Consider the following 15993-nt stretch of genomic DNA (forward strand, 5'->3'; position numbering starts at 1 on the left):
CATCATTGATGGCGCCACGGGACCAATCGCATATCCCGAACATGAGGGTCAATGCATATAGCATTAACATGGCCCCGCAGCACACTACCTCAGTACCGCGGTACGAGGGGAGTTGATCGCAACCAAACCTTTGAGAACCGTTGACGAACTCAACGTCGGACCACGATCCTACACACCGCTGACGCACCCAGTCGGTGGACCGCGACCTCCTTTTCAAGGGGGCACTTACGACCCTACACACCGCCGATGGGTACGCCGGTGGACCATAGCGGATCAAGCCCGACACACCGCGGAGCTATACTCAGTCGGTGGGGGAAGATCCTCGGAGACTATGGCCCTACACACCGTCGTCCCATCGCTCGGTGGGTCGCAGCCAGCCGTAGCCCTACACACCGCCCCGATTACTCGGATCGGTGGACTACAGCCTTCCTCAGCTTATTGGCCCTACACACCGTCCTGGCGCGTTCAGGTCCGGTGGGTCAAAGCACCGAGGCCCATGTGGACCGCAGCCCAAGAAGTGAATCACTGACCGAAGCTAGGAGAATGAACCACAACTCATAAGTAGCCAAACAGTGGACCGCAGTCCTATATAATATTTATATACCTGACCGATCGCAACTGGCCTGGTTAACAGTTGGTATGGTTCTCAACCCATCTAACTGCCCGTATAGCCAATTTGATCGCAACCAAATTGGGGAATCATGCATCACATAACACATTATAACACATAATAGCACATTGGGAAGGGGGAGACATATAAATAAGCTTACGTGTGATCATTCACATACTAAGAATAGTCCTAAGGGGTTCATATCACGTCCACCTAGGTCAACGGGCTACCAATTCAACTAACATGCAATTCCTAAGTTTCAATTATCCTACGAACGGTGCCCGAAACATCAAATTAGACTCAGGCACGATAAACGGGGTCCGTTGGGACGCCACGGGGAATGGGGGACATCAAACGGGGATGCCGGGGACCCGGGAGGGGTCCCGAACCAGTGGGTAGTCGGTGGGTGAGGGATCACCGGCCGGCTGCCCGGCAGCGGGTTACCGGCTGGCGGGCGGCTGCCCGCCAGAGATCACTGCCTGGCAGCGGGTTGCCGGGGGGCGGACACCTGCCCGGCGGTGATCTTCGGGCAGCGGGTAGGTGGTGGGTACCCCTACCCCCACCTACCCCCCACTGACTCATTCATCAATATTTCGTCCCGGGATCCTTTGTGGAACCCGAAACCATGCTTAGACACTTTTAAACGCAATTAACGACACCACGTAGTCAATTAACGGATCAAAATCATGAATCACATATAACTCATCCTATCACGACTTCTAAATATAAACAACACCCGAACATGTGAATTTCCCCCCAAATATAATTCAAGAACATTATAACACAAATTCCCAATTCATCCTATGGCTCTAATCCCTCCCGAATCATCAAAATCCCAATTTTATCTTTAATATCAAGAAATATCCAGATTTGTCAAGAATCATTATATCAACATCAAGAATCTCTTTTCATCATCAAGACCATCAAGAATATCAAGAATACACGCAAATCATCCTATCAATCATCAAGAATATATCACAATTAACATGGAGGAATTACTCAAGACACACATATATAGAAGGAGGCCAAGGAAGGAGATTATAGCGAAGAAAATAGGTTTTGTTGAGACATGGGTTACCTCTTAGCCTTAATTAATTTCCTTGGCTATGAAGGGTCTTTCTTTAAGATTTCTCCATTCTTGATTTCTCCTAAGGGGATTCTTGGAACTTCTTGTGTGGTGAGAGATTATTTGTGGTGTTAGATCTAGGTGTCTCCTATGTCCCTATTTATATACCTAAGAGTCCTAATTAGGGTCTAGGTGGTATGGGCTTGTTAATTCTAATTCCTATGGGACTAGGGGTTTGGTTTTAGGGCTCAGGGCCCATGCTCCATAGTGGACCCCTCTTTAGTCATTTAATGGATTTAAATTCCCTTTTTGGGGTGGGGGATAATTAGATTAGTTCTAATTTAGGTGTCGTAACACGGGGTGTTACATTTAGTTTTGTCTAACATGCTTTGTATATATACATGAATGCGTGTAAGTGTGCGTTTTGACATAAACATGCGAGCTATGTGCATTACATATGAAAATATAAATTTCCACGTATAATTGTAGCAAGTAATTCGCACACAAATATTCCTTAATAATTACGAGTAAAATAGCATAAGTTTTCAAATGCTAAAATGTTTATCTTGAGGAATCTTGATAGAATTTGATCACGCAAGTACTTAGGGAAATTAGTTTTATCTCAGTGGTAAATAGTTTTTAGGTAGGCATAACTCTTACCTCTAGAATTCCCGAATACCTAAACAACTTAGAATTGGAGACCCTTGATTGCTAATTCATAAATTAATTGATGACCCGATGGGGAGGCTAAAGTTTTTTTAATTATTTAGGGTAGGTAGGAGTGGTAACAGGGGGGTCATGCGAGGGGGGAAAACAGCATTGGGGCTATCTCAGGGTATGTGTATGTATATATATATATATATATATATATATATATATATATATATATATATATATATATATATATATATATATATATATATATATATATATATAAGAGTGATGTAATTTGCATGGAATGATACTTCATGATTAGGATATGCTTAGCGCAAACTCATAGATGCATTTAAGATTATTATAGCTAGGGTACATGTGTATGGTTTGGGGCTAGGGATATTATTGTATATAATATGACTGTAACAATTTGTATGAATACATATGAATAAGGGAGGATGTTCTATAGGCTCACAAGTTTACACACACACACACACACACACACATATATATATATATATATATATATATATATATATATATATATATATATATAAGCATATAGGGACGTACCGTATGTGACGCAACCATAGAAGGATTAGGCAAGGTGATTAGGGTTAGGGTGTAATAATAATGAAAATAATAATAATAATAATAATAATAATAATAATAATAATAATAATAATAATAATAATAATAATAATAATAATAATAATAATAATAATTTGCGTGTAAGTGTAGCATACAAATGTAATTGGGATTTACTACACACCTTAGGAACGTGTATATATATATTATAATAGAAGTTTGGGGGAATATATTTAGAGTATTAGTGCTATACCTATTTATGTATAAGGGTTTGTTTTAGGAGGTCCTTATCTTAGAGGTCAAGGGTTCTAAACAAGGTATTGGAAGCTTGGGGTCGATTATGCAACATGGACCAAGGTCTAGTGGGATAGTTTTAAGATTGTTTTGGGGACGCAATATATTTTCCCAAGGATAATTTCTAGGTGACCACTTGGTTTAGGTTCCTCTGGTTTCTCCCGGTTTCACTCGGATTGTCTTTCGGGTCAAATCTTAATGTGCAAGGTGTCCGAGGATTTAGATTTCTAGAAATAGAATTAGTCCCTATATTCTCTATGTAATTTATAAACGAATTAATTAGAAAGATAATTCGACTTTTATGTTCAAGCATTAGATTGTTATTTACATGTTAGACACAAAAGAAGTATCAAAGAAGACACACAAATGCACAATGGATCAATAAAATGAGAAGTTAAGAAAACATACCGTACCAGTGGGCGCGGGGTGGGCGGTCGACCGCCTGTCAAGTCCCCACTGGAACGTGGCAGTGGGCACGTGGTGGGCGGTCGACCTCCTGCCAAGGCCCCACTGGAATGTGACGGTGAAGAAGGAATCACTTCGGAAAAGTCCCGAGGATGCACAGATTTAAGCCCAAACAATTCTATACTCATATGAACAATAAAAGGGACTTAAATGCGCGGAAAATCTTAAGGAATCATATTATGATACTAACAAGGAACACGGGAGACATTCAACGAGATATCATAAGGATCACACACCCCATCCTCCCCCTTTTTAATTAAAGCTACGTTCCCACAATTTTCCTCCATGCAAACTTATGTAAGTACTTGTCGTGCTATTAGTAAGTTAATTGTCAAAGTAATCGGTCAATTATGATTAGGATGATTGAGCTATTATATGCCGAATAAAATTACCAATTACAAGTTCCAAAATACTTATCAAATAACAAATATCCAAATAACACACGTTTGATCAAATAGTTAAACAACAATATGCAATTAATTCCTGACTTGGTCTATAAACAAGTCAATTAGGAACATAAACCAGCTTTCATGTTCAGGCAAATAAACAAGTATGGTATTTAAACAAAATTTGACAGTTTATCAAGTTTTAGTATGTCAAAGTAAATTGTCAGTAATCAAAGAGTGATATGCAACAAGGCAGGTAATAGTATGCATGGATGTCTCAACTTTTAGGGCAAGCATAAGGGATGAAGAACAAGTATGTGAGAAAAAGTGATGAACTTACGATCTCACTGCGCGTCCTAAGATCCCTATATCCTAAGTTCCTAAACATCTGAAGTTTAAGCTTATCATTCTAAAGTTCAAGCCTAATGTCTTAAAGTCTTATCTTAAAGGCATTTTCTTAGGGTCGAACTTAGGCTCTAATACCAACTGTAACACCCCGAAATTTTGAAACTTTTAAATCTTATATGATAAAGGTAAATCCTCATTAAATTCCAAAAGTAAACATAAGAGTACGGGGTGCTATGCCACACCTGAGATAGAGAACTCAGGTGCACAGGCAAACTAACTAAAATCCTCAAAGTAATGTAAGTACATAAGCACGGCACGCAGGCCGAAAAAAGGAAACTAGCTACTCTACGCTTCAAATCTCTAGCGCGCTCCGGTGTCCACTCATCTGTGCCTGAAAGCCAAATATATCTGTTCAGCGAGATATGCTGGTAACCCACTCCAACGCGTTGAAATACATTATAGGTAGATATATATAGATATACGAAAATCATTTTGAAGCAGGAAGATATATACTTAAGAGACTCTAGCTTTAAAACCAGGAATAGACAAAGCAAAATGGGGACAAGCACATTAATCAAAGATAATCAGTTAAGTAGAGTTAACATCATAAGGAATACGCCTCTTAAGGTCACAGATTACTTTTCAGTTCAAACACATCATCATTCAAGCATCATTCATATCACATAATCATTGATGGCGCCACGGGACCAATCGCATGCCCCGAACATGAGGGTTAATGCCTATAGCATTAACATGGCCCCGCAACACCTTACCTCAGTACCGCGGTATGAGGGGAGTTGATCGCAACCAACCCTTTGAGAACCGCTGACGAACTCAACGTCGGACTACGATCCGACACACCGCTGACGCACCCAGTCGGTGGACCGTGATCCCCTTTACAAGTGGGGACTTACGACCCTACACACCGTCAATGCGCACAATCGGTGGACCATAGCGGATCAAGCCCGGCTTACCTCTGAGCTATACTCAGTCGGTGGACGAAGATCCTCGGAGACTATGGCCCTATACACCGCTGTCCCACCATTCGGTGGATTGCAGCCAGCCGTAGCCTTCGTGGAACCCGAAACCATGCTTAGACACTTATGCAATTAATGGATCAAAAGCAAGAATCATGTAGGACTTATCCTATTATGACTTCTAAATATAAACAACACCCGAACATGCGAATTCCCACCCAGATATAAATCAAGAACATCACAATACAAATTCCCAATCCATCCTAGGGCTCTAATCCCACCCAAATCATCAAGAACATATTTTATTTTTAATGTCAAGAAGTATCAAGATTTGTCACCGCAGCTCATAATCCCACCGCAGCCAGGAAAATGAACCGCAGCTCATAAGTAACCAATTTGACCACTGCCAACTTCTGAATCGCAGCTCAGGAACACCCAATTTGATCGCAACCAAATTGGGGTATCATGCATCACATAACACATAGTAGCACGTATTAGCACATTGGGAAGGGGGAGACGTATAAATAAACTTACGTGTGATCATTCACATACTAAGAATAGTCCTAAGGGGTTCATGCATCTTCCACCTAGGCCAACGGGTTACCGATTCAACTAGCATGCAATTGCTAAGACTCTTCTATCCTACGAATGGCACCCGAAACATCAAACTAGGCTCATGCACGACAAACGGGGTCCGTTGGCACACCACGGGGATTGGGGAACATCAAACGGGGAAGCCAAAGTCCCGGAGTGGGTGAAGACCTGCGGGTAGCCGGTGGGTGGAGGGCCACCCGTCGGCGATAGAGATCCGCACACTTTTGGGCAGCGGGTAAGTGGCGGGTCCCCCTACCCCCCCCCACTGACTCTTTATCAAAATAACCGTCCCGGGATCCTTTGTGGAACCCGAAACCATGCTTAGGCACTTTTAAACGCAAATAACGACATCACGAAGGCAATTAACGTATCAAAAGCAACAATCATGTAGAACACGACCTATCATGACTTCTAAACATAATCAACACCCGAACATGTGAATTCCTACCCAAATATACCAAGAAAATCCCAATATGAAATTCATGATTCATCCTAGGGCTCTAATCATATTTAATTTAACAAGATCATAGTTTACCTTTAAAATAAAGAAACATCAAGACTTATCAAGAATATCACGCAATCATCAAGATCCTCTTATCCTCATCAAGATTATCAAGATCACACATAGAATCATCTCATCAATCATCAAGGTCGCATCACAATTATCATATCAAGATACAAGCAGATAGAGGAAGCCAAAGAAGGGGATTATAGCAAGGAAAATAGGTTTTGTTGAGACATGGGTTACCTCTTAGCCTTAATTAATCCTCCCTTGGCTATTAAGGTTCTTCTAAAAGATTTCCATCCGCTTGATCTCTCTAGGCTCGGTGGTGGGGAATCTCTTGTGAATATTTTCGTGTAATATAACTATGGGTGGTAAGGTTTCTAATTGCTTTCTAATCCCCTATTTATAGAATCAGGAATCCTAATCATAATCGGAATAATATAGGCTTACTTTCTTTATTCCTAATAGATATATAGGTCTAGGATTCCTAATTAGAATCTGACTAGTAAAAGGTTTACCCTCTTTATTTCTAATGGGCTTAAAACTCTTGTTTAGGCAAGGGTCCATAATCCATAGTGGACCACATTAATTAATTAAAGGGAATCCTAATCAAATTAAATCATTTTTAATTATTATTAACAGAATTAATTAAATAATTAATTCGAGATTGAAGGTCGTAACACGGGGTGTTGAAGGTTGAATCTTGGAAGTAACTCTTGGGGTTTTGGGAAGGCTCCAACTTGGCTTGAAAGAAAAGCTACTCACCTTTTAGAGAGAAGGTGGAGCTAGATTTTTAGAAAGTGTAAGGAAAGAATGAAGACGGTCTACTAGGTTAGGTTACAATACTAACACCAAGTGAAAGGTCAAGAATAACCTTACTAACATAAGGAAGTGTAAGGAACAAGGGAACTCCTTACAAAGCTTAAGGTACAACTTTGACTTTGGGGTTGACTAGTCAATTACTAGTCCCCAACTATTAAATTTCAGGAATTTAAGGAATTAAATTACAAATTGAAATAGGATTAATTACTCAATTAATCCCTTAATTGGATTTGGATTTCGGGGTGTCACATCCTCTCCCCCTTCAAAGAAGCTTCGTCCCCGAAGCTTGGGTACGACGAATTAAAGGCAAACGATGAAAAAGAAAGAACATTGTGACAAGAGGTTTAAGAACAACTCTTTTGGTCAAAGACTCCAAAAGATTTCACAAGATTCCAAGGCAATGAAGTATTCCAAAGCAAGAAAGAATGCATTTCAAATCAAGGATTGGCAAGAGTTTAACAAACGGATAAATGGAGCATCAAGGACTCTAGCTTCAACCCAAACACCGACTTCTAGTCAACAACTAAGAACTAGGCAACCAACACCAACTACTAGGCTAACTAAACAACAAAGCAACAAGCAAAAACAAGCATACAAGGCAAACAGCAAACTACTACCAAACAAACAACGGCTAAGAAGAAAACAACAACAAAGAAAAGGTGAACGGGGTAACCACATCTTCATTCTAGAAGGACTCACTCTCCGACTCCTCGGACTCTTCATCATCTTCTCCTCTACGGCTTGAACTGGCTTCAATCTGATCCAGCCTTTGGTGCACGGCAACAAACTGCGTCTTCATGAAACCAAAGCCACTAAAACAACTACCCAAACTACAAGCTAACAACCACGACAAGCAATAGAGAACAACTAAGCACAGCCGAAAAGCGACAACAACAGAGTGGCAACAACAAACGAAGGAAGAAACGAGCTACCACAACAAAATGGTCGATTTGCAAAACGGGTGACAAGGTTTAAGAGATGAGTTGCAAACGAGGTTTTAAGCAATAAAGGTGTTCGCCACTAACTAGAGTTAGAGGAAACACGGGTTCGAATTAAGGTAGTAAGAATGATAGGCTTGGACACAACGAATTTTGACACCAAAACCATCGGTTAACAAAACAAGAGACAAGACTTAGAGATAGGTTGAAGGTTCACAAAGATAAGACAGGAAAGAAAGATAAGGTGATAGATAAAAGATTTACTGGATAGGAAAGCTAACTTCACACCGAGCCTAACCCCTGCTCAAAACTAGCCAACGATCTACTCAAAACGAGACGACTCAGCTAAGGAACAAGCCACAAACAGAAACTGACACCACAAGAACCCTAAACTAGATCACTCGGGATCACAGAACCAGGGTTGCATCTTCAACTGATCTCTGCTGACTTCTTCAACCAAAGGAAACAAGGTAACCCCACTACTTAACTTGGGCTCGGCATCTGCGTGAACTTGATCCGCCACTTCCGACAAAGGCTTCAACTGCTGGATCCAAAACACGAGTTGGATGTCCTTCTCTCCGGCTCTAGGGTAAACTCGATGCAGGCTACCGACTTAACACTTGCATTAGCACACAACCACAACTCACAGCAAGGCAACACTTGAAAACTTCAAGGCTTCGGTTGGGTCGAAAGGTCCAAAACAAGAACGGTAACAAAGGAGAAAGGAAACTCTGGGGAAAGAAGGCTTACAAGAAGAGGTTCGGTACAACGAAAAGGATTAGGTGAAGGGTTTTAAGGTTCAGAAACTCAAGGACCACGTTACTTAGGAGTAGGATCAAAGTCATCAAAGTTGCAACTTAGGAAATAAGGTTGCCAGCTTGCACAGAATCTCTAGGAGCGGGGAATACAAGAATGATGTTCGATTCAAAGGGAAAGATCAAGGTGAGAGTTTAGGTTCAACAATTCGATGACCATGTTGATTAAGAAAAAGAGAATTGTAAATGATGTTACAACTTAAAGAGTAAGGAATCAAAACGGGGTTTAAGGAAGTTGAAAGAATTTCCTCACGGAGGGTATCCGGTTTAAACTTTAGGGAAAAGTTTATTAGGAAGGGATCAAGATTTTCAAAGTCACAACTTAGAAAAGATGAGGTTGCAACCTTGAACAGATTTAAATCAAGAAGGAAACAAGAACAAGGTTCGGGAGGAAGGATAACTTGGCAAAAAGGTGATTGGGTTTGTCTAGGGACAAGAAAAGATTACAGACGGTCAAGGGTGACTCTCAAGCAATTATCAAGATCATATCACAATTATCATAGAAGATTTCACCAAGACACAAGTATAGAATAAGGAGCCAAAGAAGGAGATTATAGCAAGGAAAATAGGTTTTGTTAAGACATGGGTTACCTCTTAGCCTTAATTAATCCTCCCTTGGCTATTAAGGTTGTAATACCGCAAAAATTTAAAAATTTTAAAACTTATAATAGGAAGGTAGTTCTATTATTAAATCCCGAAACAGAGCATAGTAAACATAAGAGTATGGGGTGCTATGCCACACCTGAGCTAGAGAACTCAGGTGCACAGGCTAATTAACTAAAATCATCAAAGTAATGTTAGTACATAAACATGGCACGCAGGCCGAAAGGGAAACTAACTACTCTACGCTTCAGATCTCTAGCGCGCTCCAGTGTCTACTAATCTGTGCCTGAAATCCAAATATATCTGTTCAGCGAGAGATGCTGGTAACCCACTCCAACGCGTTGAAATACAATATATATATATATATATATATATATATATATATATATATATATATATATATATATATATATATATATATATATATATATATATAGATATATGAAAACCATTTTGAAGCAGGAAGATATATACTTAAGAGACTCTAACTTTAAAACCTAGAATAGACTCAGCAAACAGGGACAAGCACATTAATCAATAATAACAGTTAAGTAGAGTTAACATCACAAGGAATATGCATCTAAGGTCATAAATCACTTTTAAATTCAATCATATCATCATCCAAACATCATTCATATCACCATTTGTGACACTCAATCACACGGCACTGGCGCCACGGGACCAATCGCATGCCCCGAACATGAGGGTTAATACGTATAGCATTAACACGGCCCCGCAGCACCCTACCTCATACCGCGGCATGAAGGGAGTTGATCGCAACCAACCCATAGAGGACCGCTGACGAACTCAACATCAGACCACGATCTGACACACCGCTGACGCACACAGTCGGTGGACCGTGATCCCCTTTACAAGGGGGACTTACGACCCTACACACCGTTGATGCGTACAGTCGGTGGATCGTAGCTGATCAAGCCCTACACACCGCTGAGAGACTCAGTCAATGGGCGAAGATCCTCGGAGACTACGGCCCTACACACCGCTGTCCCATCACTCGGTGGATCGCAGCCAGCCGTAGCCCTACACACTGCCTGGTTACTCAGGTCGGTGGACTACAGCCTTCCTCGGCTTATTGGCCCTACACACCGCCTGGCGCGTCCAGGTTGGTGGGTCATAGCACCGAGGCCCATGTGGACCGCAGCCCAAGAAGTGAATCAATTCGGCCTTTAGCCAACTTCTGAACCTCAGCTCAGGAACAATCCTTTCGGCCTTCAGCCAACTTCCGAACCTTAGCCCGGGAACAATCCATTCGGCCTTCAGCCGACTTCCGAACCTTAGACCGGGAACACCCAATTTGATCTTAACCAAAATGGGGATCATGCATCACATAACACATAGGAGCATGTAGAAGCGTATTGGGATGGAAAGACATATAAATAAACTTACGTGTGATCATTCACATACTAAGAATAGTCCTAAGGGGTTCATACAACTTCCACCTAGGTCAACGGGTTACCAATTCAACTAGCATGCAATTCCTAAGACTCTTTTACCCTACGAGTGGTACCCGAAACATCAAACTAGACTCAAGCACGACAAACGGGGTCCGTTGGGACACCATGGGGGATCGGGGAACAACAAACGGGGGAGCCAAAGACCTGGGGTGGGGTACGGGCCAGCGGGTAGCCGGTGGGTGGGGGTCACCCACCGGCTGCCCACCGGAGAATACTGTCCAGGCAGCGGGTTGCCAGCGGGCAGGTGGCTGCCCGCTGCCTGGCGGTGTTCTTCGGGCAGCAGGTAGGTTGCGGGTTCCCCTACCCCCCACTGACTCTTTTACTACAATTACGTCCCGGGATCCTTTGTGGAACCCGAAACCATGCTTAGACACTTTTAAACGCAATTAATGACACCACGTAGGCAATTAATGGATCAAAAGCAAGAATCATGTAGAACTCATCCTATTACGACTTCTAAACGTAAACAACACCCGAACATGCGAATTCCCACCCAAATATATATCAAGAACGTTACAACAAAAATTCCCAACCCGACCTAGGGCTCTAATCCCACCCAAATCACCAAGATCATATTTTATCTTTACATCAAGGAATATCAAGTTTCGTCAAGAATCATCACATCAATATCAAGAATCTCTTTTCAATATCGAGATTATCAAGATTATCAAGAACACACATAAATAATCTCATCAATCATCAAGATTATATCACAAATATCATTGAGGAATTCATCAAGACACAAGCATATAGAAGGAGGTAAAGAAAGGAGATTATAGCGATGAAAATAGGTTTTGTTGAGACATGGGTTACCTCTTATCCTTAATTAATTCTCCCTTAGCTATTAAGGTTCTTCTCTAAGATTTCCACCCGCTTGATCTCCCTAGGCTCGGTGGTGGGGAATCTCCCGAGAATATTTTCGTGTAATATAACTATGGGTGGTAAGGTTTCTAATTGCTTTCTAATCCCCAATTTATAGAATCAGGAATCCTAATCATAATATGAATAATATAAGATTACTTTCTTTATTCCTAATAGATATATAGGTCTAGGATTCGTAATTAGAATCTGACTAGTAAAATGTTTACCCTCTTTATTTCTAATTGGCTTAAAACTCTAGTTTAGGCAAAGGTCCACAATCCATGGTGGGCCACATTAATTAATTAAAGGGAACCCTAATCAAATTAAATCCTTTTTAATTATTATTAACAGAATTAATTAAATAATTAATTCGGAATTGAAGGTCGTAACACGGGGTGTTACACTAATAATAATAATAATAATAATAATAATAATAATAATAATAATAATAATAATAATAATAATAATAATAATAATCATCATCATCATAATAATAATAATAATAATAATAATAATAATAATAATAATAATAATAATGATGATAATAATAATAATAATAATAATAATAATAATAATAATAATAATTTGGTGTAAGGGTAGCATATGAATGTAATTGGAGTTTACTACATACTTTAGATATTTATAGGATTTTTAGGGGAATATATTTAGAATAGTAGTGATATACTTATTTTTGTATAAATGTTTGTTTCAGGGGGGGGGGGGGGGGTCCTTATCTTAGTTGTAAGGGTTCTAAACAAGGTCTGGGAAGCTTGTGATCTATCATGCAACATGGACCAAAGTCTAGAGGGATAGTTTAAGGACGCAATATATTTTTTCAAGTATAATTTCTAGATGACCACTTGGTTTAGGTTCCTCGGTTTTCTATCCTCCCTTGGCTATTAAGGTTCTTCCCTAAGATTCCATCCGTTTGATCTCCCTAGGCTTGGTGGTGGGGCGTCCCTTGGGAATTCTAGGAGTCCTAATTAGGGTTTGAATGGTATGGGTTTACTAATTCTATTCCTTATAGGACTAAGGGCTTGGTTTAGGGATAAGCGTCCATGGTCCATGGTGGACCATATTAATTAATTAAAGGGAATCCTAACAAAATTAAATCCTTTTTAATTGTTATTAACGAGATTAATTAAATAATTAATTTGGGATTAAAGGTCGTAAAACGGGGTGTTACAAGCAGTTTCAGGGTGGTCTTTTGAGTTTGCAAAGAAGTGAAGTAAAGGAAGTGGGTCCCACTATTTCAAGAAGCCGAGATAAGATTTCAGAGCCAGACCCGCACCTCCTCCGTCGCAAGGATTGACTCGGTTGAGAATGGAGCACAAGCGAGGACTTTTGGATGCAAGAGATGTGGGAAGGACCACGTTGGGAAGGATTGCCAAGGGAACGCGCTTCGGTGCTACAAGCACGGGGAAAGAGGCCACAAAGCCTTTGAATGCCAGCTCCAATCCAATCAGAGGGTTTTGCCACCTAGCTCGGGTTCTAGTGGACTTTCGGGAGGGGGTTCCGGTCGAGGTATGGCTGGGACAAAGCCTTCAGGCAGGGTGTTCGTGATGAGCCAGTCGCAAGCTGAGACTGAAGGTTTGGTGGAGGAAGAGCCCGCAGGTAACCCTCTAGAGCCTACCTTTTACCCGTTTGTTAAGCATGCTACTTTGATGTGATTTGCTAGTGTGTGTGGTTTGTTCCTTCGTATGGAGATTGCCAATTTGTGTTGACAATCATTTGGTGTTGGATTGGAATCCATGTTGATCGATCTTTTGATTGATTCCTATGATGTGATCGTATGTAAATCGTTGTACCCTTTTTTAATACTTGATTAAGACTATTGTTGAGTCTTAGTCTTCTTGGTAATGATGATGAAATTGTGTGACTATGATTGAGATTAATGGTTTGTTACTAGAGCTATGCTAATGAGATTGGCGGTTTTGTGATATGATATTTAATGGTACCCTCGTGTACTGAGAGATCGATGGTGAATAGGAGTGTCGGCGGGGGGTGGAGGGGGGGGGGGGAGGGGGCGACGGTCCCCGGAGGCAAAAGGTTGGACTCAGAAGTACAGGGTGGCACTAGGAAGTAAAGGTTGAAACTGTAATAAGGCCGGGGGTAGCCATAAGTTTGGAACAGGGTATAAGGTTGGAACTATGATACTTGTGACAAGTAGTTGTCACTGTGGCATGTAGTTGCCGCTGTGTGAATGTGAATTCCTTGCTTATGAGCATGTCTTGATGTATTCTACTTTGTGATCAGTAGAATGCATCTTGAGTTGTGTGTCTTCCATGTTTGTAGTCTTGTTGTTGTTGGGAGGATGAAGATCCTCGGTTTCTTTTGAGAATTAGTGATAAGTCTTTGTTGTTGACGTCTCTCTTTGGTTTTAAAATGATATATATTGTATTCCCGTTTGAAATGGTTTTGTTTATACCTATCTATATATGTTATTTAACGCGTATTAATGGGTTACCAGCAATATTCGCTGACCGGTTGTTATCCCTTGATTCTACAGGTTTTGAGTAGATGCTGAGGGCGCTAGATGTGGATCGCTAGATAGATTAGCTGCCATGTGTAGACGTTATCTTTTGTTGGCATGTGAGCCTAGTTTAGCGGCCTGTGTGCCTATACACTTTATGTTTTGTTGACTTAATAGTTTTCCCGCCTATGCACCTATGTTTGGGATAGGTGTGGCATGACACTTATCGATTTTATATAGCTTCCGCTTGCTCTATGTCTTGATGTTTAGATGTTTACCTTGAATTTAAGTTTTAAATATGTGGTAAAATCGGGGGTGTTACAATGTGTTCATTGGAATTTTTTACGGATGATTTTCTATCAATTCCAGACTTTCGGATCAAATCTTTGGTATACTTGGCTTGATTGATGAATATTCCATCAGCACATTGTTTTACTTGTAGCCCAAGAAAGTAATTTAATTCTCCCTTCATGCTCATCTCAAATTTTCCCTGCATGAGTTTTGCAAAAATTTTGCACATTTCAGGGTTTATGCACCCAAAGATAATATCATAGACATATATTTGCACAAGTAAAATGTGGTCACCGTCCTTGATACGAAAGAGAGTTTTATCAACAATTCCTTTTGTAAAAACACAGTTAATAAGACAGTTTGAAAGCGTATCATACCAAGCTCGTGGTGCTTTTTTAAGCCATATAGAGCTTTCTTTAAGTGATAGACTTAATCACTATCGTGATCAGTTGATCAGTTACGAAGCTTGGAGGTTGTTCCACATAAACTTCTTCTTCAAGAAGCCCATTTAGAAAATAACATTTCACATCCATTTGGAACACCTTAAAGTTCTTGTAGCCTGCATATGCTAGAAAGATTCGTATTGCTTCTAGTCTTGCGACGGGAGCAAACGTTTTGTCAAAATCTAAGCCTTCTTCTTGACAATAGCCTTTGGCCACTAGTCGTGCCTTGTTCCTAACAATGATTCCATCCTCACACATTTTGTTTCTGAAACCCCATTTGGTTCCAATAACATTTTGATGAGTAGGTCTAGGAACAAACTCCCATACATTGTTTCAATTAAACTGATGTAGTTCTTCCTGCATAGCTGTGACCCAATCCGAATTACAAAAGGCATCCTCAATAGATTTAGGTTCTATTTGTGATAGAAAGCATGCCATCATACTTTCGTGCATGGATGCACTAGTTCTTACACCTTCTTGGATATTGCCAATAACCTGATCAAGTGGATGATCTTTCAACCATCTCAGATCTGGCTCGAATGATGTTTGTTGAGCTTATACATCCAACTCAGGAATATAAGGCAATTCAACATAGATCATAGGTTCGGGTTTAACTTGTGCAGTAGGAGTAGCTTCTTCTGTGGTTGGTTCGTTCTGAGCACCTGTTTTTGGTTCTATAGACCTAGGTTGATATCTCTGATAAGATGACAAGAAGTCTTCATGATCCAAACCTTCTTCTTCTACTTGGCTCAGCTTGAATGCTTAGATCTCTCTTGCTAGTTGTT

The sequence above is a fragment of the Ipomoea nil genome, unplaced genomic scaffold, assembly GCF_001879475.1.
Source record: "Ipomoea nil cultivar Tokyo-kokei standard unplaced genomic scaffold, Asagao_1.1 scaffold2167, whole genome shotgun sequence".
Taxonomy (NCBI): Eukaryota; Viridiplantae; Streptophyta; class Magnoliopsida; order Solanales; family Convolvulaceae; genus Ipomoea; species Ipomoea nil.